Source organism: Ahaetulla prasina, chromosome 1 (genome assembly GCF_028640845.1).
Source record: "Ahaetulla prasina isolate Xishuangbanna chromosome 1, ASM2864084v1, whole genome shotgun sequence".
NCBI lineage: Eukaryota > Metazoa > Chordata > Lepidosauria > Squamata > Colubridae > Ahaetulla > Ahaetulla prasina.
In genome coordinates this window covers 196,019,833-196,024,904 of record NC_080539.1, presented here as the reverse complement: position 1 = coordinate 196,024,904, position 5,072 = coordinate 196,019,833, and the positions used below count along the sequence as shown (strand labels likewise).

The 5,072-nt window shown below is 38.6% G+C and overlaps 1 pseudogene; it reads left to right on the top strand.

Moving 5' to 3' along the window:
• Positions 1–941: 941 nt before the first annotated feature.
• Positions 942–1,317, top strand: LOC131189066 (small ribosomal subunit protein eS24-like; annotated as a pseudogene).
• The last annotated feature ends 3,755 nt before the right edge of the window (positions 1,318–5,072 follow it).

The window sequence follows — 5,072 nt, the reverse complement described above, 5'->3', positions numbered from 1 at the left end:
ATTTCAGGGCAATATTTAAGAAGGTCAAAAAGAACATCATTCTTTCCCTTCAGTTCCAGTTTCAACCTTTCTGTAAACTGGTGTTACACATGAATTGCAAAGAGAAATTTGATTCTCTTTCATTTGAATCTTAAAATGGCTGCCAAAGAAACCAAGGTAAATGCAGATGAAATTATTTTCCAAACATTTCCTCTTGCTTTTGATTTTAAGAATATTTGATAAATTTCTGGCTTGTCTCTAATAGGTATCATGACATGTTTTTTTTTAATCTATTCTTCTGTGCAGGCAGGCAGGCAAGACCGCTAACATCAGTTCATTCTTGTGTTTTTCCAACATGGCAAGATGGAAATGATGAGGGTAATAGGACAATATGTGTTATTCACTAAGACATGCAGAGTTATTGATGATGCTGTGAAGAACCAAGGGACAACCAATCCCATTAACAAAGTCTTTGATGAAAAGTATATGATTTCCTACATATTTCATGATGCTATTGTGCAATCAGAGGTAAAGCACCAGACTTCCACGTCTAGGTAGAGCACTAAGGAAAAACTAAAAGCTTTTATTGAGGAGAAATATCATCTGTGGGGCTAATCAAAACATAGGGGATTGCAGAGGCATGTTTAGGAAAGACTGTTATAAATGTTGTGGCCATAGTCCTAGCTTACATCAGTGATCCCTAGCACCAAGCAAGAAAAGACACCAGAACCACTGCTGGTCTCAGTGTGTTCCAAATCATTACAAGCCAATTGCAGCTGCTATTAGGTATGGACAAAAAAGGTGGCGCTGAAAAGATCATGCTGATCTTCAGTTTGAGTGGTGGCACTTTTGACATGACAGGTTCAAGAGGAAGCCCAAGAAGGACAGAGTGTGTGAAGCACACCTTTTCCTCTAGTACTCATTCAGGGAAATTGATTCCCTGAATGAGGGAGGCTGCCAAGATGCATGACATGGTGACCATCACAACGAGGAAGCTCATGACAAACGGCTGCTTCAGCATAAACAGATGGTAATTGATGATCTTCATCCTAGAAAAGCCACTGTAGCCAAAAGAGAAATCCATAAAAAGTTGGCGAACATGTACAAGACCACACCAGATGTCATTTTTTACTTTGGCTTCCGGATCTGTTTTAGTGCTGGGAAGACAATAGGTTTTGGCGATTGATTGTATGATTCTCTGGATTATGCAAAGAAAAATAAACCAGGAATGGTTGATATGAAAAGAAAAAGACTTCAAGAAAATAACTCAAAAAGCATAATAATGGGATAAAAAAGGTCAGAGGAACAGCTAAAGCAAATGTGAGGGCTGGCAAGTGATCCAACCAAGGAACAAAACAGGGAAATGGAAGTAACACACCATACTATCTATGAAGGTTGTACTGATAAGTCAGTTCTATGAATAAATTTCTATAAAAACTGAAAGAAAAAATATACTTAATAGGTTTCTGGGGAATATCGTTTATAGACCACTGAGGACTACTTAAATAGTCCTCAGAAATAACTTTTTAGTTATTTCTGCTACCAGCAACAATAAACTGATCTACCAGGAATTCAGGAGGGGGAAGCAAAAATAAGCTCATGGCAGGGGTGAAATTCAGCATGTTCTAACAGGTTCTGGAGAACGGGTAGCGGGAAGTTTTGAGCAGTTTGGAGAACTGGCAAATACCACCTCTGGCTGGCCCCAGGAGTGGGGAGGGAATGCGGATTTTGCAGTATCCTTCCTCTGGAGTGGGGTGGGAATGAAGATTTTGCAGTATCCTTCTCCTGGAGTGGGGTGGGAATGGAGATTTTGCAGTATCCTTCCTCTGCCATGCCCACCAAGCCACGCCCACAGAACCAGTAATAAAAAATATTGAATTCCACCACTGGCTCATAGTTATTCAACATATAAGCAAAAGTTAAACTCACTGATTCTGCAAGCCATCATAAAGCCAGTTTGGTCTAGTAATTACTCTCACTTTAGGAACACAGTCAGCTGAGTGACTTTGGCCCAGTCTCTTTCTCAGCCAAACAATGTTGTTGTGGGAAAAATAGGAGGAAAGAATATTAGGTATGTTCCCTGGTATTAATTTAAAAAAAACACACGTTTATTTGCCTTTTCCCTTTCTTTGGGATCCACAAAATGATTCCTTTTCATTTTAATTTGTTTTTTGTTTTGAAGCTCAGTTCCTGAATTTATCTGACTGGCAAGGGCATAATCTCTCCCATGACATAAAGCCACATTTGAACTAGATTTTCTATACAAATGTCATATTTGCTAGATACCTTTCCCTCAAAAGAGGGATTATGTTTATGTGCCTCAGGCATCTGTCTGGAGTGGTTCAATCACAAATGTCTTTGCTAATACGATAAAGGATAGGAAGCAGAGCCGCTTCCTCATTGCACAGATCGACTATATTTTTGTAGGCCAGAGCAGTGGTGATTGCCTTCAAATATTTTTAACACAATAGAGACACTTTCTCAACCTGGATTGTTTCCTTCACATGGCCCTCATTTTACTGGCTGAGATTATGGAGGACTGAAATACACACCAAATGGAGCAAAACATTAGAAAACTCGCAATTTTCAGTTAGTGGCATAATGTGTAGGGAAAGATGGATGAATCAATCTGTTTTTACTGTTTTCATGGCAGCTGGTAATGCATCGTTTTCTATTTGTATTTTGTATCTGTTCTGTTTAACTTGCAATTTAAAACAAATCCTCATGCCCACATGTAAGTTACCATGATTATGTGTCTGTACATGTATTTAAATAAATAAATTTAAATGAAATCATCCCCAATAAATGAACAGAGTGTCCTGCCATTGCTTCATGCCATATTCAGTGAAAGAAAGCTCATGATTTCACTTGGTAATTAACTTCACAACACATAAAATTCAAATCAGATCAGTTCATACTGGATCTGATAAAGATCGCTTTCTCACACGTTGATAATAGAGTTTGAAATCTGTAGCCTTCAGATCCTGCTGGACTCTATTGGGATCAAGTCACATGCTTCAACACCCATGGACAAGCTAACTATTTTTTCCAAAAGGACAAGAAATGGGAACTGATGATGTCATCCTCAGTACACTCTGAGGCTGCTGGGAAGGTGATGTTTATTTTGGCTTCCTGGCCCTGCCCCAAACAAGCTGAGCAGTCTGGTTCCTTGCTGCATTTTGTTCCATTTTACACAAATGTCTCCATTCCAATTAGCTGGTGAATTTCAGGTAGGTATATCTCTCCCAGTCTCTGCTTTCTGCTTTTGAACGCCATTATGTACTGGGCAGCTGCACTGTCTACTACAAAAGTCTAAACTTTTTTAAAAATAGATTTGGAACATCAAAACATTAGGCATTTATTTCATTTCTTTTTTTACTTGGTGAAATCAATAAGGGTTCTGCCCAATTTCCTTTGTAGTCTAGGAGCAGGAAGGATTGTGTAAAACTGTTGTTGCCTTGTCTGTACCCAGAAAGGAAAATAATTTGCACATGCAATGCTACTATGGATAGAAGAAGAAAGGAGCAGAAGAGCCCAGCAATTGTGGGGGAGCATTTTAGTGCAATCTGAATAGAACAACTGGAGTAAAAACGGAGGATATGTTGAAATTCAGGAAAGCTGGCTTCATTTCTGACAGCACAGGAAACATACAGCTTAAGGATGCAGTACAAAATTGCCTCCAGTCATTGTGATTACTGTATGAGGGATCTGTTCATTCCACCGAATTCCAACAGAATGATCTGTTCATTCCACCAGAATTCCATCTGCAATTCTTCCAGATTGCAGAAAAGGCCATCAGGAACTTCCTATGAAGTCAGTTTCATGTAATTCTGCTTCTTCCACAGCCATTCCAGTGGGTTATGGAGGACAGACAAACTAGCATCCTGATAGAAATAAGAATTAGTGTATGAATGCTTTCCTTTTCCAGACTCATCTGTCTTTACACTTATGCTTTTAGAGCAAAATGTTATGTCCTTGTAAATTTAAGTGCAGGGCGTAAATGTTTTTGTTAGTTAAATATTAATCAACTACTAAAAATTTAGAAAACCCCATTTTTCATCTCTGGCGTATAATGTGCAGTTTTGTTTGCATTGAAAAATAAACTTCATTTCTCATATTGTTCATGAAGTTATCTGCTGGAAGTATTACAGAGCTCAATACATATGTGTGAAAGTTATAGTTTATACTAGCCAGGCACAAGGTTTTTCATCGCAGAATAATGGAGGGAAAGGCACTACGTCCAAAATGGACAGGTCTTTCTTTGTTTGGGGTTGCCATCAAGTTTATTTTCTAAGCACTTTTCCAGTTTGCCCCACAAGCCTATGCAGGAGCAACTGTAAACATATGTGAAGTCAAACTTCCCAGCCATACTTGTCAGAAAACTGTTCCAGTAGAGCTCTTCTGTGGAATTATGGGATTATTCATGGTCAACTCCTATTTCACAGTTTTGGATGAATTTCATGGATAGTTTGAAAAGTAACACTATCTATGAAAAACTTATATCTGTCTGGAAGTCTCTTTTTATTCACTGAAAGTGAAGGAACTAGAGCAGCTGTCAATGGAGCTGCAAGTTGTTTCAAATCTATTTGCCTCATCTCCTTCCAGAGGATGCCTTACCTTGCAGTTATTATGGACTAGATTTCACCGTAGCTTTTCTCAGCTTCATCCTATTCAGATGTGTTACAACAAGGGATGGAGGAGAGGTTCTCCAGAATTCTCAGCTACTGGAGACAAGTACCATAGCAGGGAATTTTAGAAGTTCCCATTTCAACTCATCTGAAGAGCAATATGTCAGAGAAGAGGATTTCAAAGTGCCCGTGCACGCGCATGTACACACAAAGTACATAAAGAGTTCCATAAATATATATGCAAGCTTTTGCGTGCATGCTGATCTGTGAACATCAGAATCCCAACCTTATTCTGAATTAATAAGAATACTATGCAAACCAGACAAGATGCATCAATTTTTTGATCGTCTGCTGAGAAACTATTATTTTTGAAAGCCACTGAGAACAGAAAGTCTAACAGTTTACAAAAATATTTGCACATCTATGAATGTATAATTATATTTTTCCAGCTTTGTCTCCCAGAGA